The sequence below is a fragment of the Elephas maximus genome, chromosome 4, assembly GCF_024166365.1.
Source record: "Elephas maximus indicus isolate mEleMax1 chromosome 4, mEleMax1 primary haplotype, whole genome shotgun sequence".
NCBI classification, from domain to species: Eukaryota; Metazoa; Chordata; class Mammalia; order Proboscidea; family Elephantidae; genus Elephas; species Elephas maximus.
The window spans coordinates 83,243,134-83,256,149 of NC_064822.1; the positions used below are offsets into that span (position 1 = coordinate 83,243,134).

The following is a 13,016-nucleotide window of genomic DNA, read 5'->3' on the forward strand; positions in this document are numbered from 1 at the left end:
CGTGAATCATGAGAAGCCTTGTGGTCTTGCCTGCCGATTTGGGACTCATCAAACTTCACAGCCAGTGAGCAAGAGCTCTGCTCTCCAAACTGCCAATCTTGGGTTCGCCAGCCCCTGTAGCTATGTAAATCAGAAGTAAGCTCTATCCTGATCCATGGATGTGGGATGTTCCAGCCTCTACAATCACATGAGCTGATTTTTGTGATATTAATCTCTCTATATATATGTATATATGCTTTCCTGGCTGTGCTTCTCTAGAGAACCCAGCCTAAGGCGGATATGAAGTGGAGATCACCTGCCAACTAACACAGCACAGCTTCACCATCTTAGATCACAGCCAGAAGTGACCCTGGACAGGGAGAACAGGAAGGCATCTCCACAGAGTTCCCAACACAAGACAGAATAACCAGAGAAACACGCTTTCCCACCTCTCACCCTTCTGCCCTGTACACCACCCCCAGCTCTTCATGACAGCCACACTGTGCTGCTAACCTAGAGAGCTACTGGTGTGCCATCACCCTGGGTCGACCTTACCCCCAGCAGTCAATTACCTTTTTTTCTTCTTTCTGTCTCTCTTTTCTTTGTTCCCCCTACCTAGCCCTGTATGCCAATGCCTCTGCCTGCCGGCACTTGTGATGCCACTATGGCAAGACCATCCTCAATTCAGGCCCGCTGCCACATCAGGCTCACACTGCCCCTCCCCTCCACCCACTCAACCAGCTACTAAATGGAGGGAAGTGAGCCCATACGACTCTCTGTCTAACACCCCCAGCTCTCTGGCAAGAAACTGTGAATGCCCCTACAACACTGGAAAAACACCAGGAGGCAAACAGTGCCTACCCAGTCTGCCCACAGCTACCTCACTAAACCAGTACAGAGTGAAGCAGAGTTGCCCTGCCTGCTGCTGCCGTGCCCACCCAGACAAGGTGGTCAGAGCTATTTTATCCACAGACAAGCAAGTAGCAAAGCATTCCCAGCCCCTCTGCCCTGACATATGAAAACAAAATGAAGAAGCAAGATAAAACAAATGAACACACAATCAATAAATACAGAAAATAGTACCTTAATGTCTCAGATACAGCAAACAATATTGAAACATATAAAAAAGCAGGACAAGATGGTTCCAGTAAGTGACCAAAATAAAGAAACAGATAACCTTTCAGTAAAAGAAAAGGCAGTGATTCCTGATATGGAATTCAAAAGACTAACATTAAGAGCTCTCCAAGAGATTAGGAAAGAGATCAAGGAAAATACACACAAAAGGAAAAAATAGACAAAATCATGGAAAACACAGACAAAACCAATGAAAACAGCCAAAATCAAGAATAACACAGACAAAGCAATAGAAGAATTCAGGAAAATAATATAAGAACAAAACGTCAAAATACATAAACAATTAGTTATACAAAAGCAGCAACTAAAAATCTAAAATACAAACAACAAAATTTCAGAAATGTACAACTCAATAGAAGGTTTAAGGAAAATATCTGAAACAACAGAAGGCAGAATCAGCAAGATTGAAGACAAATCCACAGACAACACAGTGTTTAAGGAAAAATCAGAAAAAAGAATAAAGAAATGAAAAAAACTTAAAAATTACGTGGGGCACAATCGAGAGCAAAAATTTGCGTGTAATCAGAGTTCCAGAATGGGGGTGGGGGGATAGAAAATACAGAGAAGACTACTGAAGATTTGCCAGGAGAAAACTTTCCAAGCATCATGAAAGAAGAAAAGCTGACCATTCAAGAAGTTTAACAAACCTCATATATGACATATCACAAAAGAACCTAGCCAAGACATATCGTAAAAAAACTTGCCAAAACCGAAGACAAAGAATACTGAAAGCTGCTAAAAAAGAAAATGAAAAGTCACTTACAAAGGGGAAACAATGAGACTAAACTCTGATTACTAGGCAGAAACTATGTAGACAGGAAAGCAATGGAATGACAAATACAAAATCTTGATAGAAAAAAACTGCCAGCCAAGGATAATATATCCCGTAAAGCTCTCTTGCAAATATGATGGTGAACATAGGATGTTTCCAGGTAAACAGAAATTAAGAGAATTCATAAAAACCGAAAAAAAAATTTACAAGAAATATTAAATGGAGTCCTTCAGTTAGAGAAGCAACAACATCAGACAAGCCAGATACCAACCTAGGTAAACAACTCTCAATAATAAAACAAAGCTAAAAGACTTAAAACAGGGAAAAAAAGGTGTCAATCTGTAAATGATGACAATGTCAAAACAATAAAAGGGGAATAAGTTTTCAAATGAAGAGGAAGTCAAGGTGATATCAAGGAATAAAAGACTGACTCAAACTTAGGAAGATAAAGGTAAATTTCAAGGTAACCATAAAGAAAAATAACAAACATATTCATCAGATTAAAAAAGAAGGAAAACGTAGTCTCAGTAAACACATGTCTGAGGCTGGATTCTCTAGAGATGCAAAACCAGTAATGTCTATAAATATATAATACAGAGATTTACATTAAGAAAACAGCTCACACAGTTGTAGGGGTTGGAACATCCCAAGTCCCTGGATCGGGATGGAGTCATTTCCCAATTCATGGAGCCACAGAAGCTGGTGAACTCAAGATGAGCAGATTGGAGAGCAGGGGTCCCACTCACAGGTTGTGATGGTTGTGGAATCCCCAAGGTTGGCAGGAAAGACCGCAAGGTTTCTCCTGAGTCACTTAGCTGCAGGGGCTTGTAAACCCAAGACAGGCAGGTTGGGGAGCAGTACTCTTGCTCGCAGGCCGTGAAGATTGGCAAATCTCAAGATGGACAGGTAAGCTGCCAGCTCAAGTCCCAAGAACCAGAGGTCAGACAAGAGACAGCTGCTGGATCCAAAACAAGCCAACAACTTTTCCAAGGTGAGCAGGAAGGAAGTAGGTAGCAGGAGGCAGAGAGATGAAGGCTGAGGGGGCAGTGAGCCACCACAGGCCCCACCACCACCGGTACCACTCAGCAGATTCCACCATGGGGGTGATCACATACCAAATTTCAACAGGGAAGAGATCACAACATTATATAACTGCCAAAACACTGAAAATCATGGCCCAGCCAAGTTGACATATAATTTTAATCATCGCAACACAAAATCTATAAAAATAAAAGAAAATTCACATACAAAAGGATCTCAACACAAGTAAGAGGAACAAAGAAAATGTCAGCACCACAAGAAAAAGAAAAACACACACAACATTATGACAACAATAAACTCATACCTATCAATAATCACTCTTAATGTAATTGGCTTAAATGTGTTGGTAAAGTGACAAAGAGTGGCAGAATGGAAGAAAAAAGACAACCCATCAATACACTGTCTACAAGAGACACACCTTAGACACAAAGACGTAAATATGTTAAAAAATCAAGCAATAGAAAAAAATTTATCAAGCAAGCAGTAACCAAAAAAGGGCAGGTGTGGCAATTCTAATACTAGGTAAAACATACTTTAATGTAAAATCAACCATGAAAGACAAAGAAGGATGTTATATAATGATTAAAGTGACAATCCACGAAAAAAACATAACCTTAATAAATATCTACACGCCCAATTACAGGGCTCCAAAATACATAAATCAAACTCTAACAGCACTGAAAAAAGAAATAGTCCCATAATAATAGTAGGAGGCTTCAGCACAACAACTTTTGGTAATGAATAGAACATCTAAAAGGAAACTCAACAAAGATACAGAAGCTTCAAAGGATAAAATTAACCAATCTGATCTTATAGATATATATCAAACACTTCACCCAACAGCAAAATCAACCAACTTGACCTTATATATTGAACACTTCACCAACAGCAGCAAAGTATACATTCTAAGTATACATTCTTTTCCAATGCACATGGAACATTCTCTAGAAAAGACCACATTTTAGGCCACAAATCAACCATCAATAAAATTCAAAACATCAGAATAATATAAAGCATCTTCTCTGACCACGACATAAAAGTAGAAATCAATAATGTGAACAGCAAGGAAAAAAAAATCAAATACATGGAAATTAAATAGCACCTTGCTTAAAAACAACTGGGTAAAAGAAGGAATACAGAAATTCCTAGAATCAAATAATAATGAAACTACATCATACCAAAACCTTTGGGACACAGGAAAGGCAGTGCTCAGAGGCCAATTTATAGCAATAAACACACACATCAAAAAAGGAAGATAGCCCCAAATCCAAATGTTATCCCTACAACATGAACAAATAGAAAGAGAACACCAAAAGAAGCCCACAGCCATCAGAAGAAAGGAAATAATAAAGATTAAAGCAGAAATATATGAAATAGAGAACAGAAAAATAATAGAATCAACAAGACCAAAAGTTGGCTCTTTAAAAAGAGCGACAAAATCAACAAATCACTGGCAAAACTAACAAAAGAAAAATGGAAAGGGAAGCAAATAATCCAAATAAAAAATGAGATGGGCTCATTATAATAGATGCAACTGAAATAAAAAGGATCATAACAGAGTACTATGAAAAATTATACTCCAACAAATTTGAGAATCTAGAGGAAATAGACAAATTTCTAGAAACACACTACCTACATAAACTAACACAAACAGAAGTAGAAAAATCTGAACAGACCTACAACAAGAAAGATATTAAAAAGCTAATTTAAAAAAACCCAACAACAACAAAAAAAAGCCCTGACTAAGACGGCTTGACTGGAGAATTCTACCAAACATTCAAGAAAGAGCTTACACCACAACTATTTCAGAACATAGAAAAGGAAGGAATACTTCTGAATTATTTTTATGAAGCCAGCATAGCCCTGATACCAAAGCCAGGCAAAGACACCAAAAAAAGAAAAAATACAAAATTACAAACTAATATGTCTCATGAATATACATGCAATAATTCCCCACAAAACTCTAGTCAGTAGAATTCAGCATCATATCAAAAAAAAAAAATAATACACTACAGCCAAGTGGGATTCATATCAGGTATACTTTTTTTTTTTTATACCAGAATAGTTATACATTGGAAAATCAATCAATTTAATCCACCACAGAAAGAGAGCAAAAGAATTACACGATCATCTCAATCAACATAGAAAAGGCATTCGATAAAATCCAACACCCATTCCTGATAAAAACTCTCAATAAAATAGGAATAGAAGGAAAGTTTTGCAACATAAAGAGCATCTATACAAAACTGACATCATTCTCAATGGAGAGAGACTGAAAGCATTACCTCTGAGGACAGGAACAAGACAATGATGCCCTTTATCACCACTCCTATTTAACATCATGCTAGATGTCCTAGCTAGGGCAATGCAACAAGAAAAAGAAATGAAGGGTGTCATGGATTGAATTGTGTCCCCCCAAAAAATATGTGTCAACTTGGTTAGGTCATGATTCCCAGTATTGTGTGGTTGTCCTCTATTTTGTGATTGTAATTTTATGCTAAAGAGGATTAGGGTAGGATTGTAATACCACCCTTCCTCAGGTCACCTCCCTGATCCAAGGTAAAGGGAGTTTCCCTGGGGTAAGGCGGGCACCACCTCTTATCTCTCAAGAGATAAAAATAAAGGTAAGCAAGCAGAGAGTTGGGGACCTCATACCACCAAGAAAGTAGCACCAGGAGCAGAGCACGTCCTTTGGACATGGGGTCACTGCATCTGAGAAGCTCCTTGACCATGGGAAGATTGAGGACAAGGACTTTCCTCTACAGCCAACAGAGAGAGAAAGCCTTCCCTTGGAGCTGACACCTTGAATTTGGACTTCTAACCTACTTTACTGTGAGGAAATAAATTTCTCTTTGTTAAAGCCATCCACTTGTGGTATTTCTGTTATGGCAGCACTAGATGACCAAGACAAAGGGTATCCAAATTGGAAAGGAAGAAAAAGCTATCCCTGTTCACAGAGGACATGATCCTATACATAGCAAACCCCAAAGATTCCAAGAGAAAACTACTGGAGCTAATAGATTCAGCAGAGTAGCAGGATAAAGAAGTAACATACAAAAATCCATTTGATTCCTACACACAAACAAAGAGAACTTCAAAAAGGAAATCAGGAAAACAAAACCATTTATAATAATCCCTAAAAAGATAAAATAATAAGGAATAAATCTAACCAGGTACATAAAAAACCTATACGAAGAAAACTACAAAACACTATTGCAAGAAACAAAATGAGACATAAACGAAAAACATGCCATCCCTCATCGACAGGAAGACTCAACATTGTGAAAATGTCAATCCTACTCAAAGTGATCTACAGATATAATGCAATCCGGATCCAAACACCAACAGCATTCATCATCGCGCTGGAAAAACTAATCACCAAATTTATATGGGAAGGGAAGAGGCCCTGAATAAACAAAGCATTATTGAAGAAAAGAACAAAGTAGGCAGTCTCACACTACCTGAACTCAGAGCCTACTATACAGCAGGCACAGTAGTCAAAACAGCCTGGTACTGGTACACCAACAGACCCACAGGCCAATGGAACAGAATGCAGAACCCACAGGTAAATCCATCCACCTATGGTCAGCTGAGTGATTTAAAGTCAAGAAAGGTGTGTGTCAGGGTTGTATCCTTTCACTTTACCTATTCAATCTGTATGCTGAGCAAATAATCCAAGAAGCTGGACTATACGCAGAAGAACATGGCATTAGGATTGGAGGAAGATTCATTAACCACCTGCAATATGCAGATGACACAACCTTCCTTGCTGAACTTGAAGAGGACTTGAAGCACTTACTGATGAAGATCAAAGACCACAGCCTTCAGTATGGATTACATCTCAACATTAAGAAAACAAAAGTCCTCACAACTGGACCAATAAGCAACATCATGATAAACGGAGAAAAGAGAGATTGAAGTTGTTAAGGATTTCACTTTACTTGGATCCACAGTCAACATTCATGGAAGCAGCAGTCGAGAAATCAAACACCACACTGCATTGAGCAAATCTGCTGAAAAGACCTCTTTGAAGTGTTAAAAAGCAAAGATGTCACCTTGAAGACTAATGTGTGCCTGACCCAAGACATGGTGTTTTCAATCACCTCATATGCATGCAAAAGCTGGACAATGAATAAGGATGACCAAAGAAGAATTAATGCCTTTGAATTGTGGTGTTGGGCGAAGAATATTGAATATGCCATGGACTGCCAGCAGAACCAACAATCTGTCTTGGACGAAGTAAAACCAGAAGCAAGGATGGCAAGACTACATCTCACATACTTTGGACATGCTGTTAGGAGGAATCAGTCTCTGAAGAAGGACATCATTCTTGGTAAAATAGAGAGGTATGAAAAAGTGGAAGACCCTCGACGAGATGGATTGACACAGTGGCTGCAACAATGGATTCAAGCATAACAACGATTGTGAGGATGGTGCAGCATCAGGCAGTGTTTCATTCTGTTGTACACAGGTTCACTATAAGTCAGAACCAACTAGACTGCACCTACTAACAACAACAACATGGTCAGCTGATCTCTGACAATGGACCAAAGTCCATTAATGGAGAAAAGACAGTCTTTTAAACAAATAGTGCTGGCAAAACTGGATGTCTATCTGTAAAAAAAAAAAATGAAGCAGGACTCATACCTCACACCATACACAAAAACTTAAAACAGATCAATGACCTAAATATAAAACCTAAAACAATAAAGATTATGGAAGAAAAATTAGGAACAATGCTATGGGCCCTAGTACATGGCATAAATTCAATACAAACCATTACTAATAATGCACAAACACCAGGAGATAAAGTAGATGACTGGGAGCTCCTAAAAACTGAACATTTATTAAAAAAAAACTTCACCAAAAAAAATAAGAGAGAGAATTGACTGGGGGAAAAAAAATTTTTTTTGGCTACAACATGTCCAACATGGGTCTAATGTCTAAAATATACAGAATATTCCAACACCTCAATAACAAAAAGACAAACAATCTGATTTAAAAATGGGCAAAGGATATGAACAGACACTTCACCAAAGAAGACATTCAGGCAGCTAACAGACACATGAGAAAATGCTCATGATCATTAGCCATTAGGAAAACGCAAATTAAAACTACAATGAGATACCATCTTGCCCCAACATTACAGGTATGAATCAAAAAAACAGAAAATAACAAATGTTAGAGAGGTTGCAAGCAGACTAGAACTCTTATGCACTGCTGGTGGGAATGTAAAATGATATAACCACTTTGGAAACAATATGGCGCCTCCTTAAAAAGCTAGAAATAGATATACCATGCAATCCAGCAGTTCCACTCTTAGGACCGTATCCTAGAGAATAAGACCCATCACACAAATAGACATGTGCACACTCATATTCATTGCACCATTATTCACAATAGCAAGAAGACGGAAACAACCTAACTGCCCATCAACAGATGATTTGCTGTTGTTGTCAGGTGCTATAAAATCAATTCTGACTCATAGCAACCCTATGTACAACAGAACGAAACACTGCCCAGCCCTGCCTCACCCTCACAATTGTTGTTATGCCTGAGCCCATTGTTGCAGCTGCTGTGCCAATCTATCTTTTAGAGGGTCTTCCTCTTTTCGCTGACCCTCTACTTTACCAAGCATGATTTTCTTCTCCAGGGATTGTTCCCTACTGATAACACGTCCAAAGTATGTGAGACGTAGTCTCATCATCTTTCCTTCTAAGGAGCATTCTGGCTGTACTCCTACCAAGACAGATCTTTTGGTTCCTCTGGCAGTCCAGGGTACATTCAATATACTTCCCCAATACCATAATTCAAAGGTGTCCATTTTGTTTCGGTCTTTCTTATTCATTGTCCAGTTTTCATATGCCTATGAGGTGACTGATAAATGGATAAATAAATTACGGTACATACACACAAAGGAATATTATGCATTGATAAAGAACAATTAGGAATCTGCAAAACATCTCACAACACGAATGAATCTGGAGGCCATTATGCTGAGTGAAATAAGTCAATCACAAGGGGATAAATACTGTATGAGAGCACTATTATAAAAACTCAAAAAAAGGTTTACACACAGAAAGAAACAATCTTTGATGGGTTATAAGGGAGTGGAGTGGTGGGGAAGGGAATCACTAACCACACAGTAGACAAATGTTAACTTTGGTGAAAAGGACAAGTGTTAACTTTGATGAAAAGAAGGAAATTGAGCACAACTTGACCTAGGCAAAGCCACAGAAGCTTCCTAGCACATCCAAACACCTTGAGGGACTGAGTTACTGGGGCTGAGGGCTAGGGAGCATAGTCTTGGGGGATCTGCAGGTCAACTGGTATAACATAGGTTATAAAGAAAATGTTCTACATCCTACTTTGGTGAACAGCATGTGGGGTCTTAAAAGCTTGTGAGCAGCCATCTAAAATACATCTATTAATCCCATCAGGTTTGGAGTAAAGGGCAATGAAGAAAACCAAAGACAAAAAGAAAATATCAGTCCGAAGGACTAACGGACTATGCGAACCACAGGCTCCACCAGCCTGAGCCCAGAAGAACTAGATGGTGCCCAGCTACCACCACCAATCACTCCAACAGGAATCACAATAGAGGGTTGGGACAGAGTGGGGCAAAAATTCAAATTCACAAAGACCAGACTTACTGGTCTGACAGAGACCGGACGGACCCCTGAAATTATGGCCCCAGACATCCTGCTAACTCAGAACTGAAGCTCCACCCAAAGTCCACCTTTCAGCCAAAGATCAGATAGGCCTATAAAACAAAACAAAACCCTGGTGGTATAGTGGTTATGTGCTATGGCTGCTAACCAAAAGGTCAGTAGTTCAAATCCACCAGGCGCTCCTTGGCAACTCTATGAGAAGTAGTTCTACTCTGTCCTGTAGGTTTGCTGAGTTGGAATCAACTTGATGACAAGGGGTTGTAAAACAAAAAACATACAGGAGGACTGTGTTTCTTAGTCAAGTACTGGAGACCTAACGGGCAACATCTGCCCAAAAGCAAAGACAAGAAGGCAGGAAAGGACAGGAAACCTGGATCAATAGACCTGGGGAACCCAGGGTGTAAATGGAAAGGGGGAGAGTACTGACCCATTGCAGGGATTGCACCAATGTCACAAAACAATTTGTGTATGAGTTTTTGAAAGAGAAGCTAATTTATGCTGTAATCCTCCACTTAAACACAACAGAAAATAAGAAGAAAAAGAAAAGCTAATGCTGACTGGATACCTCTATGTATCATTCTCTATTTTTAAGCACACTTAGCCAGTATTAACTCATTTAGTTCTGAGAGCAATTCAATTCCTACGTTTAGAAGCAGATAACGGAGACACAAAGACATAAATAACTAACTAGCCAAGGTCCCACAGCTAGTGAGTGGTGGAAGAGCTGTCTGGACTGAGCTGGGCTGGCCTGGAGCCTGCGTGCTAAACCATGAGGCCACGCTGAGTTCTCAAGAGTGGGCTTCCTTCTGCCCTCAAGGATCTCAGCATATCTGGATTATCTGCCTGTATGGGACAATTTACCTAAGCCCTGAAATATTTTAACGTTAATTCTTAAAATATCCTTTGGTAAGTGTGTCTGATGTGAACTGGGAGACGGATTATTCATGATCATACTACTTAATGTAGCCATCAAAAACCTTGTAAGCTAAAAATTTTCAAGTAGAAAAACAAGACATGTTAATAGAATTATCTTTAACTTCAGACATTACAGGAAAATTGCCCTTCCTCCCAGTACCCAGCCTACGCAGCGCCTACGAACAGCAACAACTCCTAAGGCAAAAGAAGTAGCTAGTGCTGCCATTTATGCATGGATAAACCGTGCACTTGCACATTGAGAAAGATTCCCATATGGGAAAAGAAAGTACATAAACAAAAGAAATATGCCAGTGTAGGAACAGAAATTGCCCTTAAATGACAGTTTCTCTTGACACAGAATGAAAGATAAGTATAATTCCCCAAAGGAGAGAATGGGGAAATCAGGACAGCTTTCATTTGGCAATGATAACGTATTAAGAACAATTTTACTCATAGATTTTTCAGTCTTTGAAATGCTGGCACTCAATATTACCAGAAATGACATTCTCCCACTACTATTACTATTATAAGTATTGATAGAAATATATACAATAAAGATGTCAGTAATCTTTGCCTGGTGTGGCATGTTAGATCGCCTTAAGAAATAAAAAGAGTTCACACCTTTTCATGAGATTCAATCTGTCCAACCATTTTACAAATAACGTATTAACCAAGCGTGTCTAAAAGGAGAAATTCCAAAGTTCTTCATTCTAGAAAAATTTACATTTCAGAATAATTTTTCATTCTTGATTTCATTTTATGATACTGCTTAAAAATTTTTATTGGAGGTACTTTTAAAGAACCACATAGAGCAGAGGAAACCATGTAAATGTGGATCAGCCACACGGTATGTGTGCACATTTGAAAATTTACAAGTATTGGCTAAAAGGTTGCTCTGAATTATCTCACTGATATATGTTACTACGTTGATATTTTTTCTTTAATGGAAAATCAATTTTGAATGGCTTACTTTGTTACTTTGTGTGTGTAAATATATACATATATATACATACATATATAAATAAATACATTTCCCTACTACCACTCTACCAGAATAGCAGCTAGAGTGAATACAGAGAATTATGATGAAAATACAGTTCAAACAATGTTTAGGGCAACTCAAGTTGTTACAATGATACTTATTTCTACAATTTGCTGACTCATGAGAGAGACATTTTAGATAGATGCCTCATTTTTTCCTTTAAAAAGTCATCAGGCTTTTCTCTAGTCTTCAAAAATAAAGCTCAGTGTTGAAGATAATGTTTTTTCTTTTATCCAGAACAAAAAATAAAACCAGGTAGAATTTTTCTGGAAAGTGAAAGCACCAGTTGAATTAACCTAGCTCTACAGAAATCTTTTCTTTCAGTGAAAGTTTTTACAGGCTTTTCTGAATCACTCACCACAGAAACTAAAACTTGTTTTGGGCATCCCCATTCTTTGGCATATTAATTCAGTGGCTTAAATGCACCAGAAATTTTCCTCTCAGATGAGATGGTAATCACAAGGGCAGTCTTCTTGATCAAAATCAAGAAGCAAATGAGTAACTATATATTTTATGATCATTCTGGTTTGCCAAAGTAGAGGAACCCCTTTGTTTTAAGGTTGCATCAACAATTATCTACAGAGTTGGTCTCTCAGCCACTCTTAGGGAAGATGACTATCTGCACAGGTCATTTTACCTACAAAGGTAGCTGGTTTATGGGATCAACACGCAAATTACCTACTCATTCATGTTAGTCACTGAATGTTTAGCTACCAGGTGACAACAGTTTGACTACAATGAGCATAAATTCGTTTTAAATTGGTTTTCCTAAGTATTTTTCGTATTTTTAACTCCACATATAACTTAATTTATAATTAATCTTCTGCTTTTTCTTCACTATTTCAGTCTCCAAACAATACAAGTTTCGAAAGTGCTTTTGCTAAAATGTTTTAAATAATTCATTCTCTATATAAGAAAAGTGTACTTAATCATATACATACTATGTCATAAAGATAAAGATGAATTATATTTGTATCATCCATTACATTTCAAGATGTTCTATGTTTCTGACTTAAAAGTGCTGAAAGAAGTTTGCAAAGTTTATAGTGTTGATAAACATCATCTTGCCTTTATGGAGAGTCTTTGGTCTCAAAAGCTTTACAAAGGAGTAAATTTGACTGTTTATCATAGTCTTTCACCATAGTACTAATTTCGCCAAAGTCTACATATTTAGTTCTTCTAATCTTTTCTCATACATTAATCCCTTCAACTCATCAATCTTTCTTGCTGCTTGTTTCTGATCATTCCCAATTGGCTGCCAGGAATGCAGTATTTTACTAAAGCCTTCAGAGAATGATAAACTTCTTGAAGGTAGGGACCATGCTTTCTTGTGTTAAAATGAGTTACAGAAATAAGATATCTTATTGAAGATAATCTTGAATCACCTTTGCCTTTTGCTTGCCGACACTGAATTTGTTGCTTTCTTCTTTTAGATTGGAGTCCCTGGGTGGTGCAAATGCTT

The 13,016-nt window shown here is 38.1% G+C and overlaps 1 protein-coding gene across 9 annotated transcripts in view; it reads right to left on the reverse strand.

Annotated features, from left to right (window-relative positions):
- The window catches only part of SOX5 (SRY-box transcription factor 5), a 1,155,824-nt gene that overhangs the window by 1,054,811 nt on the left and 87,997 nt on the right, over positions 1–13,016 (reverse strand). The window lies entirely within an intron of this gene.